The 12621-nt window shown below is 39.6% G+C and overlaps 1 protein-coding gene across 2 annotated transcripts in view; it reads right to left on the bottom strand.

Moving 5' to 3' along the window:
- The window catches only part of LOC117525177 (tumor necrosis factor receptor superfamily member EDAR-like), a 63420-nt gene extending 55203 nt beyond the window's left edge, over nucleotides 1-8217 (bottom strand). For both annotated transcript variants that reach the window (XM_034187025.1, XM_034187026.1), the window contains exon 1: nucleotides 7892-8217. The gene's annotated coding sequence lies outside the window, so the exon portion shown is untranslated. The remainder of the gene's footprint in view (nucleotides 1-7891) is intronic.
- Between the last annotated feature and the right edge of the window lie 4404 nt (nucleotides 8218-12621).

Below are 12621 nucleotides of genomic sequence, written 5' to 3'. Positions count from 1 at the left end.
AGTTGTTAGTTCATGTCATCCAAACACAGTACATGTTGTCCAGCTGGGACGGCTACACCTCCTGTCATTTCAGCACACACACCAAAGCCACACTCGTGGGGAACTTAGACAGATTTCACTGCCAGCATGACAGTGATTGTCTGCAGACTGTTGTCATGCCAAGAGTGCGAATGCATTTCTAAGTGCCATGCAAGCAGTGTTAGATGTTCGTGCATGTCAGCTGGAATTTGGCCGACACCTGCCGGGAGGGGGACCGATGGGTTCGCACAGTGCACACTCTGTCGTTCACCTACTGGTGTGCACAAATAGTCGTAGCAACAGATGTATGAGGCGTTTGAGGCAGGGATGATTTTACACGTTTTGCACACTGTTCCTACTTCATGCGCACTTTGTGCAGACTTCGACCAAACTTCGCACTATGTGTGAAGGGGCCCTAAGTAACGGCTCATTAGACAGAAAATGATTCCCGCAAAGGTATCAGCATCACCAAAGACCTCTGTCTAGGTAAATTCAACACTTTCACCGCATATGCATGCATACACCTTTCATGGCCAAGTCCAGGAAGTCATTGAAAGCCTAGAAAGTCTTGATTCAAGACAATCACAAACCCAGACACTCCAATTCCTCACTCAGTTTCTCAAGTGCTATAATCAGGGAATCCATTGGTTTCACGAAGATCACAGCATCGTCCACAAAGTCAAAGCCAGAAAAGATTTCCTCGCCAGACAAGGTGCCTAAGCTGCTGATTTTCACAAACCTAGGCAACACCCAATTCATGCAAGCACTGAACAGTATAGCAGCCAGAATACATCCCTGAGGAACACCCATTTTCACTGGAAAAAATTCAAACTCTGTACAGCATTCACAAAGTGTCAAACCATCGTAGTAATGTCCACGGTGAGGAGCAGTTTATCCAGAAATCTGGTACTTCACACAACACTTTCACCTCTGAGGCTATAATATTTTTCTACTATGTCAACAGTAAAAGGGGGAAAAAACAGTATAAAAGGTACAAAGATTTCAATTTTAGAAAGATAAATACTTTTCAAGCAGCTATAATGAATATCTTTGCAGTGCGTGTTATGCCTTGTTGGAGGAAAAAACTCTACTGAGGATTCCCCCTCAAGATTTAGCACTGGATCATTTTCACACTTTGTTTTTGTGTAAACCAATTGTTTCTTATTCTTCTTGCTATTATTATTATTTCTTTCTTTATGTATCAGAGTAACTTTTAATTTAAAATATGTACAAAAATCCTCAAATATGTGGTACTCTCTCATGGATTAATCATTTTTTTGTTTTTGTTTTTTAATCAAAAAACCAATGACATGACATGCAGAGACATTGATTTGTGCCTTTGTCTCTTCTAGGACTGATTAATGTAATGTCCTGTTTTCAGTCTTCATAAGAGGTCTTCAAATAGCTGAAAATGCTGCTGCTATAGTTCTGACAAGAAGAATAATTTTTGATCATATTCCCCTGATGTTGGCTTCACTTCACTGGCTTCCCATCCATGTTTGGTCAGACTTTAAGGTTTTGTTAGTTACATACAAAATCCTTCATGGACTTGCGCCTCACGGCTGATCTAATTAAGCCTTATGCCCAGCCCATGCTCTGTGTTCTCATGATGCAGGATTACAGTGTGTTCCAAAGGTTAAAAAGAAGTCTGCAGGCCACAGAGCTTTTGCTTATGGTGTGCCTGTTCTGTGAAATGGTCTACCTGCTGAGATGAAATCATCTGATTCTGTGCAGTCATTCAAATCCAGATTAAAGACTCATCACTCCTCTCTTTGATATGACTAATATAGATCTATTGTATTGAATTATCCTCCATCTTAAATTTGTTAATATTACTAGAGCTGGACTGAGTCTATCACCATATCTAAATTCTAGGGTTGTTACTAAAACTTGGGGCAGTCAGGTTCGAGTCCTGTCTATTATTTTGCTGCTGTGAAATATTGTTCCTGGGAATTTTTCAATCTGGCTGATTGATCTCTGCTCTGTCTTCTGACTGAGATGCCACTGTTGACAAAAATCACATGATTGGTGTCACTGACAGCTGTGAGACATAAGATAGAAGACTAGCATCACAGGGTTCTTCTGTTAGTCTCTTATCTGAGCATGTGATGTCAGGCCTTACTGGGGTTTTGTGAAAAGAACTGTTCACTGACTATGATGATCCCACTTCACAGGTCCATGAACTTTACCGCTTGTGGTGGACTATGTGTCATTATGGCTGCTGGACTTTATAAGTGTCTGGATGATTATTTTCAGAATTTCTACCTTGCATGTTTGACAATCCTTTGCTGTGCTTTGTTTATGTGATTTTTGTTATTGTTGGTATGGCCAAAGCAGATGGTCACCTCTCTTGAGTCTGGTTTGCTGGAGGTTTCTTCCTACAATCAAAAAAAAAAAAGCCTGGGGGAGTTTTTCCCGATCACTGGTGTTAATGTAAGGGAGGTGGGTGAGGTTAGAACTTACCTCATGAAGCACCTTGGAGTGACTTTTGTTGTGATAAAAATATTGTTGTGTTGTAAATTGAATGGAATTGCATGTCAGAAAAAAAACAGAAACTGAAAAATGGAAATAATGTCAAAAATAAAACTTTTTTTTTAGTAAAACTAAGAGTCTACGGTTCAAAAGTGACAACAGAAAAAAAATCAAAGCCTTATAGCTGACATTTTGAAACCATACTTTGAAAAAAACAGATTATTTGGTAAGTAAAATAACTGATGATTATTTGCGTTAATTAGTTTCCTATGAATATCAGGAACATTCACACATATGTATTTTACATTTTCAGACCAGCAAAGGCCAGCTGCAGATGTGGATTATTGAAAACCAAATTTGTCAACACTAATGTGTTTGTAATTTGTACTTTTTGTTGCCATCTGTTGAACATTATGATTGGTGTGCATTTTCTTGTCAAAGCTCCAGATAGTATTTTCAGCCTCCGTCCTGTTATTTCTTTGTGGGTGCTGTTTTTGTATTTCGAGTATTTTTTATAGATTATGTTTTATTGCTTGTTAATAAAATATCTTATTGTATTTGCGTTATAGGTTTGCCTTCTAACATCAAAATTAACCTTTTGAGCTCTCAATGGGATTGTTACATTTCATGTTTCTTAATAAGGACTTTTTCTTTCAAATAAATAAATGAAAGTACCACAGCCAAGGATTTTCAGCTTTCGCTGATTATTTGTTTGAGTATCTGTCAGCAACAGATCTCAAAAAGACACGCATGGCTTTCAGTGAAATTCAGTGGAGAGTTAGACCTTGAGTCAACAGAGATTTACCTTGGCTCTGGAAAAGCCAACACATTCTCACTCCATCCCAACCCATCACACTTTGAGGCAAAAGGGTTGTTTGAGAGAACTTTAATATTTGGATAGCCCCTTTACATCATTTAGTGATGTAACCCCAACATTAATCATGATCATAACCATAACCCAAACATAGATGAATGACCTCGAAGTCAAGCTGACAGCAGTTATGTCTGTTATCCAAAAGAAATGACACTGCCGTTAAAATAATGAAGTGTCATTAAATGATGTGTGAAGGGCCGTGTCATATAGTCACACAAAGGAGCACTGACCAAGCGTCAAAATGTGACAAGTTGGGAATGAGAATGTGCTGCAAATGTTGAGGCATGTGCATCTTAAAAATTATTAAATGCTATTGTTGGATGGAATGTTCCATGATGCTTGTCCTCAGACCACTTGATGACACAGCATACACAACTGATAAAATTAAGGTCTTCGTATCTCCATCTGGGACAGCAGGTGTCATGAAATATTCTTTGCTTTTCACACAGACACAAGACACAGTCACATACTGCTCAGACAAACAACACAAGCATGTCACCTGCATACAATGTCAGAATGCAACACTCGTCATCCAATTACATAACTGTACTGATCCACGTAGCAGGGCGAGGCCCGCCCACTTGGGGGTCTGTCGAGTGCAGGCTAAAAAAGTAGGTGGGGCCGCAAAGTCGGGGCTCTTGTTTGCAATGTCGAGGGGGACGCTTGCTCCAAGACTCCAGTGCTGTCGTAGTGACACTCTCTCTGTTCAGGGAATGCTCCCATTAATAATATATAATATAATATATAATGTCTCCCATTAATTTCCATGTCACATGTACTTTGACAAGACAGCACCCCAACAACACTTCAATTCAGTTAAGGACAAATAAAAAGAGGACTGACAGGCTTCTATGTGCGCTCCAGGTTCCTTCTAATTATTGTATTAATTTGCTAATCATTTTGGCACTATGAACCATTTAAAAAATGATAGCATATCTCATTTAATCTAAGGTGCCTCTGAGAAAATCTGCAAGTAATTTAATAATTTTTAAGGTTTGTAATGCTGGGTAGCTCTGTGGGCCGCCAATATACAGGCCTGGGTTTGATTACTAATCACATTACATGTCTCCTTGAGGAAGTAACCCTTGACAGACTGGTGTACCGTTCTGTGACAGTTGTAGATTTGCGTAGAGGGTACATAATCCAGAGATAACTACTGGCACCAGTGTGCATCAGCAGTGGTGGGCACAGCTAACCAAAACGTTAGCTTCGATAACTGTTAATCAACTAACTGAAAAGTTATCTTTTTTTAACGCTAAACCGATAAACTGCCTAAAAACTTAACCGAGCTACTAAGAAACTGATTTTTAGTTTAAACACCGCCAAAGCTTCTGATAGAACCAATGGCGATCACAAATCCAAACAGCCGATGAGCCAGCGCTTGTCTTTCTGCGCTCTGGCCCCTGCTGTAGGAAAACATCATTTAGCCTGACAGAATACAGAGGTCCAACAATGAGGCAGAGGTCTTGAAATGGAAAGCAGGTTTGAATAATGGTTTTGCTTTAAAAATAAAATGATTCCAGATAGAATAACTACATTAATGTAACCTCTTAAAATGTACAAAGTGATATATAACACATATCTGTTTATTTTAAAATAATCCACTAATTCGGAAGATTTGAACATTAACACGCAGATCCCCAAAGGGGATTATGGGTAACTAAGCCTCCAATCATACTGATTGGTTGATTCATTCATTCTATATAAAAACCAACACAAGTGAATCAGTGTAACGTGTTGATGTTTACAAATAAACACCTGCTTTTGTAAAATATGTCATCTTTTTTCATTTGTATAAAAAAAGAAAGAAATTTTCAAGATCCCGCTAGACAGCGCCTAAGCGCACGCGTGATGACATCACAACTCTATCCAGTTAAGGAGACACGGTTTCTTTCAATAACAGGAACTGTAAAAAAAAACCTTCTCGTGTGTGGTTGGAGTTGTGTGGCCATAGGAATCACCATTTGAATGCTTGAATAACGATGTCAGCTGCACAAAGAAATCAAATAATAGTGAAAACATGTTCGGTGCAGTGTCATAACGCATCAATCAGTCGCTCCGTGAGGCATCATAACATCAAGCCTGGTTCATATGGCAAGATAATTAGGCTGATATCGGACCCGATCTTCCCCTTCTGACAATCTTAAGGATGCCCCGACAATCGTGATGACGCTAAATATAATCTTATCAGATATTCCTGCCGTGTGTGGTTTGTAAGAGCGGTCTAATCTGCTCAGAAGGACGTGAGGAGCTAAATGTGACATGCAGCCAATCAGAAAGGGAGGTGTTGGACCTGGGAATGTTCGTGTGTGAAATCTGTTTGTGTGTGTTGTTTTTTTACCGTGTGGCTGACATCACACACTGTACAACTAAACTTGTCAGATCTATGATTGGTTTTTTATTTCCACGTGTGTGGTCTCTCAGGTTTTGGAAACCTACAGATAATTTTAAAATCCTGCGGTCGACAACACTGTGATATAACCGGTCGCCAGTAGATGGCCGTGTTGTATGCATTTTGACACCGGTTATATCACACAACTTGAATCACAATTCTGGCTTTTGGAAAAGCAACCTGGGCTTCTTCTGGCATTTTTACATAAAACAAACACAATAACAACGTCTATAAACCCAGAGAATATATTCATGAGAGTTTTAGGCGCAATATCCAGAGTTTAATGCTGTTGTCCATGTGGAGCCTGATCAGAGCATCTCAAATGCATTTCTCCTGTTGTGAACTTTTACCCATAATGCACTGCGCACACACCATGTCCACACTAAAACCTTCAAAATTACTGCATTACTTTAAAAATAAAACATATATCTGATATTTTCACTTTATAAAACTTTAGACATGATGTTAATTTAAATAAATTTTCCAAAATTAGTTTGGTTAAAATTCTAACCATAAGTTAAAACTCTATGCCTCTGGATGACTTGGGTGCTGTTGCCAGCATATTAGTATGGGATCAAAATAAATAAGTTTTTTTCTTTTCTATGACCAGTTCTTCTTTGCCTGGAGAGGATAGAGGATAGAGCAGTTTATTCTGGAACCAGCTCTTCGCTGCATCTACTACAAAAAACTACGTCTGCAAAAATAATAGCGGTCTAAAAATTATCGGACCAAAACTTATCGGAAGATAATTGGTCCGATGATGGCTTTCAAAGTTATCTGAAAAGCTAATCCGATAATGAAAACATTATCTTTGATAATTAGTGGTTAGCGGATTAGCGGAACTGTGCCCACCACTGTATATCAGCAACTTTACAGGACTTACTAATTCTTATTGCTTTAAATGAAACAGAATGCGCCTCTTCAATAACGCAAGATGTCTTTTTGTTTTTGAGTAAGGAGCATTATGAAACACAGAGAGGCTTCTGGGGGTTAATGCATTTCAGGCAAACACAAAAAGTCTGTTGATCCGAATCAGTTGTGACATTAATATAAAACAACAATGAGCAAACACAAGTGGTAAATAATCAGGGTCACTATGTGAATAGTACTACACAGGATTTAGCGAGAGGGCATGTAAACAAATTATCCACTGGCTTTAAGATGATCAGCACTACAGGCGCCCGGCTTTGTTAGTTTTTCTGCTTTTATCCTTTTAATCCTCAAAAAAAACATATTGGCTTCTTCTGAAGATGAGTTACGCTCCCTCCTGTTTCTTCTTTGCCTTTCTACCTGAGAACATGAAAGACACTGGAGGGCTGAGACAGAGATGGAGAGATAGAAAAGAGAGAGACAGAGATGGGGGGAATAGAGACGGATTCATTTCCACCTCCAGCAGCTACAGTTCAAAGCCAGCCAGCAGACTTCAGACGCTCAGCAGGACCCGGCATGTCCCAAGCCGGGCTGAGCTGCATGTCTGCGGGCAGGAGTTCCCCCATGGGCCCCGGGGGCAGGGACAATCAGGCGGCACCACAAAAACAATTATGCAGAAAGGAGTAACGTGTGTAAGGTCACCAACACACACAAGCTAAACTCCAGGGTGACATCTGTCACCAAATCAACACCCGGAATGAGGTCATGTGGCAATTTTGACACCATCAACCCTGTGGATTCATACTGGCAGGAATCATCACAAGAATTAAGTATTAAATATCAGTTTTTAAAGAATAAATCACAAAGCAATTCATTACTTTAAAAAAAAAAAAAAAAATCTAAGCTAAAATCTGCACCAACACACACTTTGCACAAAAATGTACCAACAAAATATATTTCTCGCACATTTGTAATGACAACACTGATATTTCCTTCCAGTTTTTTTTGCAGTTGTCAGCACATACTTGCCGTCCAACTGGCTTTAGTTTAGAAAACTCATGTCATTCAAAATCAACACATGATGTTTCTTATCACCACTATTTCAGTCTTCTTCACATTTCCCACTACATTAAATAGTAATTCACACTTTGTTTTAATTTAGAGTTAAAATACACGTTTTCCTTGTGTTAATAAGCATTGCTCAGGAATTTCCCCGCAGTCTTGCAGCAGTCTGTCCTTACATTCCACAGAGCTCATAGACTCACCTGGAGCACAGACAGGAGGTGCACACTCGTCTGGTTTCTCTGCGGCTGATCAGCGTGCTGGTGATCGATGATCAGGGTTTGACGATTTGTCGGCGAAGCATCACCGAGGGGCTGCTGCAAGAGAGGATTTACTCCACACTGTCCTTTCTGGTTTCAACCTCCACCTTGGTACATGCCGGCGTGTCTTCAGGCTCCTCCTGATTAGGAAAAAAAAAAAAGAAGAAAAAAAAGTGAGAACTTCTCTCCGCCCTGAAACACATTAACATGAGCCAGCAGGTAGCCTCACAATGATTAACATGCTGTGACTCAACTCTGCCATCTAGTGTCCAAGAACTTGTATTTGAATGCCCGTAAGTGAGTAAAACCTGTCATGGAAGATCTTGAGAAAAAATATATTGAATGCAAATATGTTTCATTATTGTTACAATAATTTATACAAGCAATTTGTTTTTTGCATATACATATTTCCACAATTATTGTATTATAAGGAAGTACATCATGTTCTATTATTCATTCATTTTCTGTACCTGCTTGCTCCAGTAAAGGGTCACGGGGGGGCTGAAGCCTATCCCAGCTGTCATAGGGCGAGAGGCAGGGTACACCCTGGTAAGGATGCCAGTCTGTCACAGGGCCACATATAAACAGACAAACTGACTCACACTTGTACACAGTGAATTTAAAGTGTCGAGTGCAGTTAAACTGCATGTCTTTGGAAGTGGGAGAGAACCCGCACAAACAAAGAGACAAAAGACAAACGCAGGCAGGAAGCAATCCCAGGACGTTTTTGCTCTGAGGAAACAGTGCCAACCACAAAGCCACCGTACCAACCGTTATCATTTATAATAATAATTATTATTATTATTATTATGCCTCACGCCTATGACTCCTGCTATAGGCTCTAGCTCCCCACGATCCTTAACTGGAATAGGCAGGTATAGAAAATAGATGGATGGATTATTATTACAACCCCTGGCAAAAATTATGGAATCACCGGCCTCGGAGGATGTTCATTCAGTTGTTTAATTTTGTAGAAAAAAAGCAGATCACAGACACAAAACTAAAGTCATTTCAAATGGCAACTTTCTGGCTTTAAGAAACACTATAAGAAATCAGAAAAAAAAAATTGTGGCAGTCAGTAATGGTTACTTTTTTAGACCAAGCAGAAGGGAAAAAAAAATATGGAATCACTCAATTCTGAGGAAAAAATTATGGAATCATGAAAAACAAAAGAACGCTCTAACACATCACTAGTATTTTGTTGCACCACCTCTGGCTTTTATAACAGCTTGCAGTCTCTGAGGCATGGACTTAATGAGTGACAAACAGTAATTTTCATCAATCTGGCTCCAACTTTCTCTGATTGCTGTTGCCAGATCAGCTTTGCGGGTTGGAGTCTTGTCGTGGACCATTTTCTTCAACTTCCACCAAAGATTTTCAATTGGATTAAGATCCGGACTATTTGCAGACCATGACATTGACCCTATGTGTCTTTTTGTAAGGAATGTTTTCACAGTTTTTGCTGTATGGCAAGATGCATTATCATCTTGAAAAATGATTTCATCATCCCCAAACATCCTTTCAATTGATGGGATAAGAAAAGTGTCCAAAATATCAACGTAAACTTGTGCATTTATTGATGATGTAATGACAGCCATCTCCCCAGTGCCTTTACCTGACATGCAGCCCCATATCATCAATGACTGTGGAAATTTACATGTTCTCTTCAGGCAGTCATCTTTATAAATCTCATTGGAACGGCACCAAACAAAAGTTCCAGCATCATCACCTTGCCCAATGCAGATTCAAGATTCATCGCTGAATATGACTTTCATCCAGTCATCCACAGTCCACGAATGCTTTTCCTTAGCCCATTGTAACCTTGTTTTTTTTTCTGTTTAGGTGTTAATGATGGCTTTTGTTTAGCTTTTCTGTATGTAAATCCCATTTCCTTTAGGCGGTTTCTTACAGTTCGGTCACAGACGTTGACTCCAGTGTCCTCCCATTCGTTCCTCATTTGTTTTGTTGTGCATTTTCAATTTTTGAGACATATTGCTTTAAGTTTTCTGTCTTGACGCTTTGATGTCTTCCTTGGTCTACCAGTATGTTTGCCTTTAACAACCTTCCCATGTTGTTTGTATTTGGTCCAGAGTTTAGACACAGCTGACTGTGAACAACCAACATCTTTTGCAACATTGCGTGATGATTTACCCTCTTTTAAGAGTTTGATAATCCTCTCCTTTGTTTCAATTGACATCTCTCGTGTTGGAGCCATGATTCATGTCAGTCCACTTGGTGCAACAGCTCTCCAAGGTGTGATCACTCCTTTTTAGATGCAGACTAACGAGCAGATCTGATTTGATGCAGGTGTTAGTTTTGGAGATGAAAATTTACAGGGTGTTTCCATAATTTATTCCTCAGAATTGAGTGAGTCCATATTTTTTTCCCTCTGCTTGGTCTAAAAAAGTAACCGTTACTGACTGCCACAATCTTTTTTCTTGATTTCTTATAGTGTTTCTTAAAGCCAGAAAGTTGCCATTTGAAATGACTTTAGTTTTGTGTCATGTCTGTGATCTGCTTTTTTTCTACAAAATTAAACAACTGAATGAACATCCTCCGAGGCCGGTGATTCCATAATTATTGCCAGGGGTTGTATTTCCATCAAATCAATTCTGCAAAAGTGTTTCTCCACTTACCCCCTCCTACTACTACAACCCCAGTTCCACTGAAGTTGGGACGTTGTGTGAAATGTAAATAAAAACAGAATACAATGATTTGCAAATCCTCTTCAACCTATAATCAATTGAATACACCACAAAGACAAGATATTTAATGTTCAAACTGATAGACTTTTTTGTATTTGTGCAAATATTTGCACATTTTGAAATGCGTGTCTGCAACACGTTTAAAAAAAAAAGCTGGTACAGTGGTATGTTTACCACTGTGTTACATCCCTTTCCTTCTAACAACACTCAATAAGTATTTGCGAGCTGAGGACACTAATTGTGAGTGTCATGATTGGGTACAAAAAGGAGCATTCCCAAAAGGCTCAGCCATTCACAAGCAAAGAAGGGGCGAAGATCACCACTTTGTGAACAACTGCATGAAAAATAGTCCAACAGTTTAAGAACTATGTTTCTTAATGTTCAATTGCAAGGAATTTATGGATTCCATCATCTACAGTCCATAATATAATCATACGATTCAGAGAATCTGGAGAACTTTCTACATATAAGCAGCAAGGCCAAAAGCCAACATAGATTGTCCGTGTCGTTCGATCTCTCAGGTGGCACTGCATTAAAAACCGACATCATTGTGTAAAGGATCTTACCGCGTGGGCTAAGGAACACTTCAGAAAACCATTGTCTGACATACATCCATACATCAACAACATCCAGAAACACAGCCGCCTTCTCTGAGCCCGAGCTCATTTGAAATGGACAGATGCAAAGTGGATAAGTGTGCTGTGGTCTGATGAGTCCACATTTCAAATTATTTTTGGAAATTGTGGACGTTGTGTCCTCCGGACAAAAGAGGAAAAAGACCATCCAGATTGTTAACAGGGCAAAGTTCAAAAGCCAGCATTCGTGATGGTATGGGGGTTTGTTAGTGCCCATGGCATGGGCAACTAACATCTGTGATGGCACCATCAATGCTGAAAGGTACATCCAGGTTTTGGAGCAACACATGCTGCCATCCAAGCAATGTCTTTTTCAGGGACGTCCCTGCTTATTTCAACAAGACAATGCCAGACAACACCGTGGCTTTGTAGTACTAGACTGGCCTGCCTGCAGTCCAGACCTGTTGCCCATTGAAAATGTGTGGCACATTATGAAGCGCAAAATATGACAAAGGAGACCCCGGACTGTTGAACAACTAAAGTCATACATCAAGTAAGAATGGGAAAGAATTCCACCTACAAAGCTTCAACAATTGGTGTCCTCAATTCCCAAATGCTTATTGAGTGTTGTTAGAAGGAAAGGTGATGTAACACAGTGGTAAACATACCACTGTCCCAGCTTTTTTGAAACATGTTGCAGGCATCCATTGCAAAATAAATAAATATTTGCACAAAAACAACAAAGTTTATCAGTTTCAACATTAAATATCTTGTCTTTGTGGTGTATTCAGTTGAATATAGGTTGAAGAGGATTTGCAAACCATTGTATTCTGTTTATATTTACATTTTACACAACATCCCAACTTCATTGGAATTGGGGTTGTACTATTCCTAAAGTGTTTAATAGCCTATGTCACTCCATGTATGTCAAAGTATATATGTGCCACGTTTGGCTCAATTCTGCAGCACAAACGTGTCTCTCCCCTTAACTACTAAGCTACTACTACCGCTACCACTACTACTACTACTAAAGTGCACATTAGCCTATGTCACTTCCCTGTGCAGTGACCTCATGACTCCATATAGTCTTCCTTGGCATCTATCAATCTCAAAACCTGATGACAGCATCACCAATTACATGAACAAGTGAATCTCTCTACAACTTCAGATGGCCAAGTCCTGGAAGTCATTGAAAGACTGAATCTTCAGCTTCATCCAGGACCACCACAAACCCACACACTCCTACTCTTCACTCATCTTCTCAAGTGCTGCACTCAGGGTATACATTGATTCCACAAAGACCACAGTATCATCTGCAAATTTAAGGTCAGTAAACCTTTCTTCGCCAATTCAGGCACTTAAGCCACAGGTTTACACCACCCTACCTGACACA

This window comes from Thalassophryne amazonica, chromosome 14 (assembly GCF_902500255.1).
Source record: "Thalassophryne amazonica chromosome 14, fThaAma1.1, whole genome shotgun sequence".
Taxonomy (NCBI): Eukaryota; Metazoa; Chordata; class Actinopteri; order Batrachoidiformes; family Batrachoididae; genus Thalassophryne; species Thalassophryne amazonica.
This window is presented reverse-complemented; position numbering and strand designations above follow the sequence as displayed.